Genomic DNA, 12,866 nt, shown 5'->3' with positions numbered 1-12,866 from the left:
ATGTGCTGATGGAAGCAGTTTCTACCTCCTCCCTTATTGCTAGTGGTAGGCGAACTCTGCATTTTTTAAAATGTTGATAAAAGCTAGGGTTGACATCTTCAGGTCTGGTGCAACCTGTCTGTGCTCTGGATCCTTCTTCAGGAGAATTTCCAAATTGCTGCTGATGCATGCCTTCAAATTGCTTTTCAAAACTGCCCTTCACCACTCCACAGAGAACTAAGAGAAAATGAGACTTGTGGCCCTGTATAAAAAGGCAAATAAAAAGAAAAACAAATTATTTCCAATAGTAAACCCATACATCTTACCATAGCCTGCCCCTGTCTAATGTAGGACTAACTATACCAACATTATCTCTGACTTATTTATTCCTAAATAGAAAGGCTAACCAATTTCCTTTACAATCTAATATTTCCTTTAAGACTGTGTGGCTAAAATAGTCAAACTGTGCTGTCCACAGTGGGAACAGCTGTGTAGTTCAATACTGCTGTGACAGAGGTTAACAGCAATTATCTGTAATTTTTTTTTTTGTATTTGTGTTTCCCATTCACAGAATTTTCTTCAGAACCATTTGAATTCAAAGCTTATTTCTATTTGAGGAAAGCTGGGAATTTTACCTAGCTTCAGGAGTCAAAACACAAAATAAGATGAAATATCAGGCATGCAGTAAAATCATCCATCCTGCAGAGCTGTGTTGGTAGTCCTGTGTGATGACTTTATTTACTCCAGATAGTTACTGTAATATTGCAGAAGAGGGAACAAAAAAATGCTTTAGGCAATAAACCAGATTCATCTATATTAGGTAGTTTGAGGTTACCATAGCTTATTGCTCCTATTTTGTACGCGCATTCAGATTTGGAGAACCCTGTGGACCTCTTCCTATTCAGCATTTCTTAGCTGCAAAATATAACCTGAACTTAGGGTAACAGGCTTTTTCCCTATCCCTTTGCCTGTATCCAACAGGATTTCAAAGAAGCCCAGGGATTAACAGACTTCCTCCCTTTATGTGTTACAGCTGGGCATGATGGGGCTAGTACTGGGGGAGGAGGTTGTAATTTCATTTCATCCTTCTCCAGTAGGCAAGTTTGTGGAGGAAAAGGCACAGTCTTGCTTATCTCCTCTCTCAGCACTAAGGGTATGGCAAGATTTGCAGTTACACCTGATGGTATCTGAGGAAAGGCGGAGGAATTTGCTCCTTAGGCGTAGGAATTTGCTCCTTTGCCAGAGCATGTTTTGCACTTCATTGCACTATTATAAATCACTGTACTCAGCTGTAACTCATGAATGAGTGTTGGGGGTGTGTGGGGGGAGTAGAAAAGGGAGGGTGTGGAGGTTGAGTAGGGTTAACAAAATTTGAAACAGATTTATTGAAAACTCTTCAAGAGTAAATAAAAAAAGACAGCCCAGCTGCTGCTGTTCTGCAACTCAGCAAACTATGAGCTAGAAATCCTAGTAATTAGTTTCATTTGTAGGTGAAAAAAGGTCTTTGAGAATGTCTGGTATTTATTATCATTAAGACTCAGTCATCATTTCCATTTGAGAAACCTATATTTTTTATTTTTGCTTTATGTGTTGTCAGCTTACATGCAATTAAGGAACCCTCAAAGCAACTGAATCACATGTGTCACTGGTACAACTTTACTGGCTCCAAGACATTAACCTTCCCTTGTCCCAGACCCCTGGTGACTCTGGCTTTTCGGGACTTAGATTCAGTGGCAGCCTATTGGTTTGTGTGAATAAAAAGGATCGGCTCTCCTAAGCTGTGCACCTCGCTCACACCCTACAGACAGTTTGGCTGCAGTGGCAGAACTACTTCAGGTGGCTCAGAAAGAGCCTGTAAATCTTGGGTGAGGTATGTGGGTGGAGACTTTCAAAAGCAGAGAGAAATGCTAGGTATCTGCATAGTTTCAGTGGTAAAATTCATACTCCTTTCTGCTCTTTCATACCTCCTTTAAAGTGATTAAAGCTAGTGTTCTCTCAAAAATGGGTTCACTCAATTTTACTTTAAAATCAAACCCCAGGTTTCTTCTTTAGCTTTGCTTGTGGTAGGATGGGTTTCTGTTTGTTTTTATTTTAAATACTATCTTAGATTCTGAATTGCAGCTGCTGCATGTCACAACACTGTATAGCTACTACAAATGATCTTTGTTTATCCTGTATGTGAATTTTAAAGTTCTATTGATTTGCAGTGTGTTCGTAGGGAAAAGCTGATTTTATGCCTAGTAATTTCTTTCTGGCAAGCAATAAGGACTGAAAGAGGAAGGATTTGAGCTGGTTTAGTAAACATGTGGGTAGAATGTTACTTCTGCTGGTTTTGCCACCAAGTTAAATATAACCAGACTCTTGCTCCTTTCCAGTAAATCGCTAGAAGATTTTGGTAATTTGATTTTCTTAAATGAGACAACCATTAGTACCCTTCTGGCAGATCTTCCTAACTCCATGCAATACAAGAGGAAGTGTCACCTGGTGTATGTGATGCAATGCTTGGCTCCTGTGCTGTTCAGTGAAGTTTGTAAACAGAAAATATTTTGGTTGGCTGTTTCTAAGACCTGAAGTAATACTATATCACTTTGGCTCATTATGGCATTAGGGTTTTCTTGTGTTTCTTTACATACTCATAAGGAAAGAGATAGGACAGCTTTGTCATTAATGCGAAAAAAGTAACATTTCCAAAGGGACTCTACCCTATTAGTATTACCTAACTATGGTCCCTTTTTACACCACTTTGTGTGCAAATTATAGCAGCTACCAAGGTGGATGGGCATAAAAGAAAGAATTGTTTTAAAATATTTGCCCACTGGTATTAGTAAATAATGACTGAACTAAAAATTGTTATATCATTATGCTCCTTTCTGTTATCTAGTTATCATAAATATTCTCTCATGAGCTTTTTAAAAAAAATGTATATTTAGGTAATTTGTGGGTTTTGATTTGTATGCGTCTCTCACTGACATCAAGAAATCTTCCTGCAAACAGAAACCTTCTATATATTTTAAGATTTTTGTCCCGAAGGAGAAGCAACAAGAAAAAGAAACAAAGAATAATACAATGGTTATTAGTCTTCAATAGCTTTCATACTATAATTTTAACCCTGATTTACTTAATAGAATAGAATATTTTTGATTATTTCTGTATTAGTTGTTCAAAAATCTCCACTTGTACATTACTTCTTTTCTCTCTAATCACAATTTTTGCTGTTTATGTACTAAAATGTGGGTCAACTGAATACTCTAAAGTGGAATCAACATAATGCTGTTTGCAACATCATCTGCACTGTTATCAAGATAAAAATCCTAATGTAAAGAAAAAATGCTGGCTGATATTAGTATTAAAACACCCCCTGGGAAAAGCCCTCAGTACTAATTAATGAATCATGAAACTCCCAGTTTTAAAGATAATCTTTGACATGTATATCTATTCATAAGAAGTGGGTTTTCATCAGTAGATTCCATCAGAAATTACTAATTAAATCTACCTCTTCCCACTCTGTATTTAGAGACAACATAGGAGGAAAAATGGCTGCTAAAGCTAGGATTTTATTCAGATTTTCAGCACAGTCCAATTTGCATAAATTCTAATAAAGCATTATTAAAATCTATTAACACTTGTCTATGGCAATTAAGTTAAGTTTGCTATTTTGAATGATTGCATTTCATGCAGACTGAGATAAGGAAGCATGGAGAGATAGCAAAGAATGCAGAGTAATCCTGGGAAGGACACGTGAAAGAAACGTTATACACAAGGAGTAAACTTCAGAAAGGAATAAATATTGTCTGCTTTCCAAAAGGCAATGGAAAATTGTGGGCTCTACTGAGTTGAGAGTCTATCATGGCTGCTCTCAGATGTTTATTTTAGTATATATATATATGACATACAAGACTGGTTGAACATCATGATATTTTATTATAAAACCTGGAGGGCACTGTCCTCTAGAGAGAATTGAAGATTTTAACTGATATTGATTATTTAGTACAGATCGTAAAGATCATAAATTAAAATGGGAAAAAAGAAAGCCAAGGAAAGATTTATAATTTTCTATAGATTCTTGAAGGAGAACTGGTGAAAATTCAAATAACATTAAGTCATAGAACACCTTTAGTTGTTCAGATGTGTATTGGATTTATTTGTTTACCCAAATTATGGCAGAAGTGCTTTTGATACAGAGTAGGCATTGCTACCTGGTTTGCCATTTTGGCTTGAAAATCCCAGTTCATCAGTATTTCTACTATTTAGTTATTCATGCTCAGCTGTGGATGAGTTAGGGCATCTCAAAGCACATAGATTAGTGCCCTTGCAGCGTGACTTTCCCTTGCAGGGCCACATCACCCTCTTTTTGACTGGTGCCCCACACTGGGAAGTGGGGCTGCTGGTGGTCCCCATGCAGCCCAGCCCAGAGTTCTGCCTCTGGTTATGTTTGCACTCAAAGCCACGTGGGGTCTTTGTGCATCCGACTTGTCCTGGGAAACCAAGATGGCCACTGGTGGCCTCAGGTTTTTCTTCTACACTTGCCACTGGCGCCACAAACTTGAAGCTGCAGCTGCTTGGTAAACTGACCTTGTGTTTTCGGAGGCTCCTGTTTCTAGGTAGTAAAAGGACCCTTTACTCAGGTTAAAGAGAGTGAGTATAACTACCAGGCGTGACTCTTGTGTTGAAATTTAATGAGGAGTCAAGTGACAGGGGATGAAGACAAGGCTGAGGTACTTAATGCCTTCTTTGCCTCAGTCTTTAATAGAGAGGAAAGTTGTTCCCTCTGTGTACAAACCCAGGAGTTAGAGGAGCAGAATGAGGGTCCCATGATCCAAGAGGAAGCAGTTAGAGACTTGCTTGCCCAGCTAGACACCCACAAGTCTATGGGGCCAGATGGGATCCACCCAAGAGTATTGAAGGAGCTGGCGGATGTGCTTTCCAAACCCCTTTCCATCATCTTCCAGCGGTCCTGGCTGACTCGGGAAGTTCCACTGGACTGGAGGCTGGCTAATGTTGTGCCCATCTACAAGAAGGGTTGCAGGGAGGATCTGGGGAACTACAGGCCTGTCAGTCTGACCTCAGTGCCGGGGAAAGTCATGGAACAGGTGATCTTGAGTGCTATCATGAAGCACATGCAAGAGAACCGGGTGATCAGGCCCAGTCAACATGGGTTCACGAAAGGCACGTCTTGCCAAACTAACCTGATCGCCTTCTATGACAAAGTGACTCGACTGCTGGATGAGGGAAAGGCTGTGGCTGTAGTCTTCTTGGACTTCGGTAAAGCATTTGACACAGTTTCTCACAGCATTCTGCTTCAGAAACTGTCTGCCTCTGGCCTGGACAGGCGCACACTCTCCTGGGTTGAAAACTGGTTGGATGGCCGGGCCCAGAGAGTGGTGGTCAATGGAGTTAACTCCAGCTGGAGGCCAGTCACAAGTGGGGTTCCTCAGGGCTCAGTACTGGGTCCAGCCCTGTTCAATGTCTTTATCAATGACCCAGATGAAGGCATTGAGTGCACCCTCAGCAAGTTTGCAGATGACACTAAGCTGGGTGAAAGTGTGGATCTGGTGGAGTGTAGGGAGGCTCTGCAGAGGGATCTGAACAGGCTGGACTACTGGGCTGAGACCAATGGCATGAGGTTTAACAAGGCCAAATGCCGGGTCCTGCACTTGGGGCACAACAATCCTATGTAATGCTACAGACTAGGAGAAGTCTGTCTAGAAAGCTGCCTGGAGGAGAAGGACCTAGGGATGTTGGTTGACAGCCGACTGAACATGAGCCAGCAATGTGCCCAGGTGGCTAAGAAGGCCAATGGCATCTTGGCTTGTATCAGAAACGGTGTGACCAGCATGTCCAGGGAGGTTATTCTCCCTCTGTACTCGGCACTGGTGAGACCACACCTTGAGTACTGTGTTCAGTTCTGGGCCTCTCACCACAAGAAGGATGTGGAGGCTCTGGAGAATGTCCAGAGAAGAGCAACAGAGCTGGTGAAAGGGCTGGAGAACAAGTCTTATGAGGAGTGGCTGAGAGAGCTGGGGTTGTTTAGCCTGGAGAAGAGGAGGCTGAGGGGAGACCTTATTGTTCTCTACACCTACCTGAAAGGAGGTTGTGGAGTGAGGGAGCTGGCCTCTTCTCCCAAGTGACAGGGGACAGGACAAGAGGGAATGGCCTCAAGGTCTGCCATGGGAGGTTCAGGCTGAACATCAAGAAAAAATTTTTCATGGAAAGGGTCATTGGGCACTGGCAGAGGCTGCCCAGGGAGGTGGTTGAGTCACCTTTCCTGGAGGTGTTTAAGGGACGAGTGGATGAGGTGCTGAGGGGCATGGTTTCAGGATTGTTAGGAATGGTTGGGCTCGATGATCCAGTGGGTCCGTTGCAACCTAGTGATTCTATGATTCCTCAAGAGTTTCCTGAGAGGCTTTGGCCCTTTAGCTCCCAACGACACGATATTGGCTCAAAGTTGTGGAGAAGTTGAAAATATTAGTCAGCCCAAAGGATAGATGTGCACACAGTGTTCTTATCCCAGTAACAATTTGCATTTGTAATCTACATTTGACCAACTCGCTTGAATTCTGCTTATCAATCATTTTCTAGGGTTCTTAAAAGAGAATCTTAAAACAAACTGCAACAAAGAGATAGGAGGTCCTTTCTTCCATATCTGGAATTCCCTTGTCCAAATGATATGGTTTTTAGGGTGACAATCAGGATTGTGACAGTAGGAGTCATCCCTGTGTCAGTAACAAGTGAGAGCTGGAAATGTCATTTTATTTGAAGAGAAAATTCTGAGCTTTTCCATTTGTTTCAAGCATTACTATAATTAGAGGTATCAGGCTTCAGGTTGGTCTCTTTTCTTGAAGACTTCCACTCCTATTTGCCATGCTCTAGAGGGAGGAACCCCTCCTCCCCCCAATAGTAAAGATTGTAATAGTTACCCTTTACTTTGCAATGACCTTTGAGGATTACATCACTCAAAGGCAACTATTTGGCTCTCCCCTGAAGAAACTGTCTATCCCCATCTCAAATTGTCCGTTAAAACCACATAAAGGCTGGATATAGTTACCAGAGATAACCTTGGCAACAACTTCTTACCAGCACTGGTTATGCCTCACTGGAGCGAGAAACTGTGAAGCAATAAAGAGAGACTTCTTGGGTGAAAGATGGTGCTGAGCTACTAAAAACCTCTTTTGCAAAGGATAGGATATCCCATGCCTTATCTAGAACTAAATGCAAAGATCTTGGCTTTGAACTTGTCTCTCTTTCTTGCCAGCATCTCATACACTAATTCTCTGCACATGTAAAATAGAATAAATAAGTTTGCTCATCCCTAGCCGTGGCATTTTTCTTAAAGGCCAGAAACATTTAAGACACCTTGCTCTTGTGGATTTATTTACTTAGATGGGAAGGTTTTCCCATAATATTGCCTAGGTGGCCATACAATTTTCTGGATGGACAGGCTGACGTTGTTTTTATAATTTTAAGTAAAATTACTTTCAGGTCATTTTTTTTAGAAGCTTCTCTAATTTGTTCATTAATATTTTCTTCTCTGTAGCCTGCTAAGTTGGGATTATGAAAACAATACCAGCAACATTTTGGAGTGTTCTTCAAAGCATTTTTAAAATAGTTTTCCAATACTGTGTGGCAAGAAATGAAATGCACAGTATTTTTTCTATTGTACAATAGAATACACTCAAGTATAATAGAATATAAATGCTTTATAGACATTTATTTTTAAATTACCTCTTAATGCAAGAGGTGCAACCCCAGTGCAAGCTATGCTATCGCTCCCAACTCTTGCTAGAGGACTGTTTATTTACCACCATCCAGCATGGAGAATGTGACAGTTTTCTCTATTTCTGCATTCTTTGCACGACCCAAACTGCCACTGGAGCTGGCAATAACTGAGGGCATGCAAAGAAAGTCTATGATGCCACTGCCCTGAAGGAAGATAGAAAGTGATGTTGTTTTCTGTTTCTCAAGCTTTGCTGTAGTTTGAAGAATTTTTATGAGGGGGATTTAATTTGTCAAAGTGAGTTCTCCTTTGCTTTGTCTGTAAAGCAGTTACCATGAGAAATATGCAGAATATTCTGAGATCTGGAGTGTTCTGACTAGTCGTACAGCATTAACAGCCCACTTGCACTCTATGTAAATGGCTTCCCTCCGTGCTCTTGGGAAGGAACAAGCCCTTCACTGTTTCAGAACAAGGCAGTTGGTAGCACCAAAAGCAATCTGAGAAAACTTGCTACCACCACTGTTCTACTACTGCCCAGGCACAGAAATAAAACGGTTTCTGTCATAAGTATCAGATTTCTCTACATGTTAGGATTTTTGCTGGCTGTTACATGAAAAAATTACAGTTAATAAAGTATTTAGGAGTTTAAATACCACTGTCTATGTGAAGTGACCAGTGAAGGCCTCCGTTAAAGCCTTTTATTTACTTTTTTTCTCAAATTGTTACTGTGTTTTCTTTTTACTTTCCCCCATATGACTATTTCTTGCCATCTGTGATAATCACAGCTGAAGTCTGCAAGACCATTTCCTAGAATGGCAGTAGCTTTAAAAGTGCTGAGCAACTTCTTTGCAGTATGTTTTTTTTTTTTTTCAATGTAATGTCTCTTGTGTCCTCTTACAGCTTGCATGCGGCTCTCTATAAATATGTTTCAGTGTCTGTCTTTTTTACTTGCCCACCCAGTTTTTCTGTGACAACTAGCTGCCTTTGCAAAATGCTTCTGGGTTTACTTCATACCACATAAAGTCTGTGCAGATGAATGTTTCCTCTAATGTATTTGTGTAGATTATTAAGAAGAAAACAGACCTAGGACAAGAACAAAATTAATCACTGGCTTATTAGTTTGGCATTGTTGCTTGCATACAGAAGTTCTTTATATCAAACATGTCTTTTTTCATAAGTAATAAATAAATGACAAACAGGAGTACCAAGCTTATCCCAGCATGTATTGACAGTGGTTACTGCTGACAGCCTTTTACTGTTTCTAAACAACATGTTTCATTCCCTTAACTCCATTGTCATAGGGAATAGGGCACTACCAAGCTATTCAGCAGAGATGCATGCAATAACGAACATTCATGGCTTTACTTTTGTCTTGACTTGAAGAGGTTTTGACTAAATTGTGCTGGGAGACTTCAGCCTGGCATCCCCGAGTTAGAGGCTGTGTCTACAGCAGAAACTGGAGACCCACAATTTCCCTGCAATGAGACTGAACTGCACTATTTCAGGAGAGCACTTCTTCTCAGACCTCCAATTCAATTTAATTCAAAACCACTACGCAAACGTGTAGGAGAAAATCCAATAGTCCCAGTAGTTGCAAGGATGCATCTTGATTTATGGTTGGAGCTTCCATTAGTGTTAAGTTGGAAATATTCACCAGAAGGGGAATATACTATTTTACCTTACTCTACAGTTAACATAGCTGTGGCAGCAATCTCCTCAACATAATAGAAGTCATTTGTTGACGTAGCTGCTTTGGCTTTGCTTGGACACAAAAGAATATGAGAATAAAATAGAATCCAGAAGACAAATTCAGCCTTACTGTTCCTCTGTTCTTGTTGTGAATCAGGCTTTGGCAAGGGGTTGGCGATCTGAAGGATCTGTATTCTCAGCTACGATTGAAGTTAGGACACCTTTACTTCTAGAGCTGTGTGGGTCCAGTTCTGGTGTAGGTAGAGTGGGCATGGCCACCACTTGCCCAAATACAGCAGCCTGAGCACCTTCCCACTGCTACATGTTTTCCAACAAAAGTAAGCTAAGTTAAGATGTAGTAACTTTGAGCCTCTTAAAAGAGACTGTTCTGCAAAGTGAAAATATTATGGTGTCTCTCCAAGCTGTCATGTTTGTCTTCATCTCCCTCACTTGCTCTGTAGCCTGTACTACTGGAAGCCCTCTGATGTTAGTAGCAGTTAGTCTGGTTTGTCTTGGCAAAGTTGGCCTCATTTTTTTTAAGAGCATTGTAATCCTTGCATCTTCCAAGAATTACTTTCTTTTTGTTTGTGTTTTCACTTCTACCAATCTAAAACCTTTGCTTCTCACTGGAACTTAAAAGCTGTTTTTAATTACAGAGCTTCATGTGAACTTAACTAGAGAGAGATAATAGTGTGACAAGGGAATTTCAGTCTGTCTTCAGTCAATTTAATTTTACCTGGGAGGTCAGTCACATTGGCTACAACTTGTATACTGCGGTTTTATTAGAGTAGAATGGAAATGAAGGTTTTGTTTTCCTTGGTTTATGGCACATCACATTGATGAATAAAACCACATGTATGCACATAAGCCGTTCCTACTTATTTAGCAACTTACAAATAAAAGCAGAGGGAAAAAAACCCAAGAAAGCACTGCTTTTGCTAATATAATATATGTTTCTGACTTAATCCCTATTGAAACCTCTCTGATGAAATACATTTTTGCTCTTCACTTCTAGCTTTGTTTTAAGCCAGATAGATCATTTCACTCCGTTTATTCTCTTGTGTGGCCAGCTCCAAAGGATTAAACTTTTTTTATGACTCTTCTCTTGTTTTTAATGGTAGCACAGCTCTCAATCTGAATCAGAAAGTAATTGTGACAACTTGATAATCAAATAGGGGGAATCAAACAAGGATAACCAAGACAGGGTCTGGACAACACACAAGCCCATGCCAAATATTGCATAGCTGCACATGGTGCATATTGAAGAAAGCATTTTGCCAGGTGGACTATGAGACTTGAGTTCTGTGTACGCTCTTGCTGCATGCAGCACAAGGAATGTATCTTTATCCATTTCATCCTTGCATGGAGTCTGCATCACTGTTGCCCTGTCATCATACCTGTGCTTGGAAAGGCCCTTTCAGTTGTTACAGTAGTTACTGTATGGTACTTCAGGATCATTAATAATTTCCTATAGATGTTGCATAGAGGCAACCTGAAGAGATTACTGATGAATGCTTTTAAAGAATCAGTAATTATAAAAAATAATATTGAATACTTAAAATTCAAACTTGGCCCTTTGCAAAGCATTTAAAAATGTAATTCACAAATAAGTTTCTATTAGAGGACTTTTTTTATCTCTCTGTGATACACTATGAAGATAGTTTCAAAGTGATGTTCTTTGTTGTATGTGTGATATTTGAGACCTGTCTTGACTTGCACTGAGGATTTGAATGGCTCTTTTTGGAACTGATGGAATGAACACCAATGGATTGAAATGCCTTCAATTAGGCCATAAGATGCTAAAATTACGTAGAAAGATGCACTGATTGCAACGTGGAAATACCAGCACCCCAACAGTATACTAGCAGGGGGTACATCTGGCGTCTGGATTTGGGGACTCGCTAGGAATTATTCTCTAGGGTGCCCATGGAGACTTTTGTGCAATTTTCTTTGAAAACAGTTTTGTGAGGATTTCTATAGATAGTGAGCAAAATTTTTAGTATTTCTTTGAAAAAATAAATAATTTAAAATATTATATATATAAAGTTATAAAAAAAAATCTTGGTAAAATTGTTTTAAAACTACCTTTTAAACCAATTAAGAAAATTTTCAGTTCAGTGCCTGAATGAAACAGAGCTTACAGATGAAAATGGCAGAGGGACAAGGGTAGCATGATAAGACACTTGTTTTTTATGGTGCATTAATAAGATGGTAAAAAAAGAGGGCAAGAGCAAGGCAAGCCTGAAGGGATTAAAATCTTCTGATTTGTGCTGGAACTTAGATTCATGTCCCCAAACAGCACTTATGTTGACCACCTAACAGAATAAAGTCACTACCAATGTGAGTGGTAGCCACAGATTTAAAAGAAAAAAAACCCCTAGACTTTATTTTAATGTAGATCTGTACCACAGGTATAGAAATAATACCTTTCATTGCTACAGTCATTTAAATATTAGGTTTTGTAATGCACTTGCCATTAGCTGCACTTACCGTATTATATTAAAAATAGCTGAAGTTCACCTCTGTAATTTGCAGATCAAAGGAGCAACTCTTCTGCAACTGTGAGAATGCCAGTACACATGGCATACAACGGTGGAGCAATTGACCATTTTTATTACATTGAGATGCCATGTGCAGTATCTGTATGTGCATGCGTGTGTAGACACGTACATACATTCATGCTCGTAAACAAAGCATTTCCAGAGTAATATTTTATTCATTGAGGTTAATTCTGATGCATAGGTCCTCTGAAGTTGAATAATAAGAAAATATTTGGAAGAAGACAACTTCACTTGTTGTTCTTTTGCTGGTTGTAATGTTCTTAATTTACATAGAAACAGGATGCAACTCTAAGATCAGGAAGAGGATTTGAAGAGACTCTGCAGTATTTATGGGATCATAGTATGTCTATAGGATGACTTTTCACCTCACTATACATCCAGTCAGAGAAGAGGATAAAAACCCATAATTTAAATCTATTTACGGGCTGAATTTAGGAGTTTGAATCCACAGGAGATGTAATGTTATAATGTCTGCAAGAAAGTATCCTGTTATAATTTCTCCCTCTTCTTTTTTTTGTATTAGTTCCTTCACAACACGTGTCTTTTACAGCTCTGTTTTCTTCTGAAGCTGCTATTGACTTCTGTAAGGTCAGCGTTTACTTGTGGTCCATGAGAGGTATGATGTGAACCGTGAACTCTCAATGCTTTGGCTTGCATATTGAGGTCAGCAGAGAAATCCTGCCTTGCAGAGATGATACAGAAGGGAAATATGGTGGTGATGCTCTCTGTCTGGAATAATTGCTCTTTTATCAAGATATACAAGGCAACTGTGTTGACCAAGGTTTGTTTAAGCCCTTTTCTGAAGACAGAGCTGTGGGACCCAAGGGAGCAGGGTACTTTGTGCTAAGCCATGGCTCCTGGTGGCTCTCACTGCTGTCCCATGATGCTTCAACAAGTTGCAAGGTTGAGAGAGCCTGATTTCT

Source organism: Cuculus canorus, chromosome 2, assembly GCF_017976375.1.
Source record: "Cuculus canorus isolate bCucCan1 chromosome 2, bCucCan1.pri, whole genome shotgun sequence".
Taxonomy (NCBI): domain Eukaryota; kingdom Metazoa; phylum Chordata; class Aves; order Cuculiformes; family Cuculidae; genus Cuculus; species Cuculus canorus.
The sequence above is the reverse complement of the archived record's forward strand: the minus strand, read 5'-3'. Positions refer to the sequence as shown.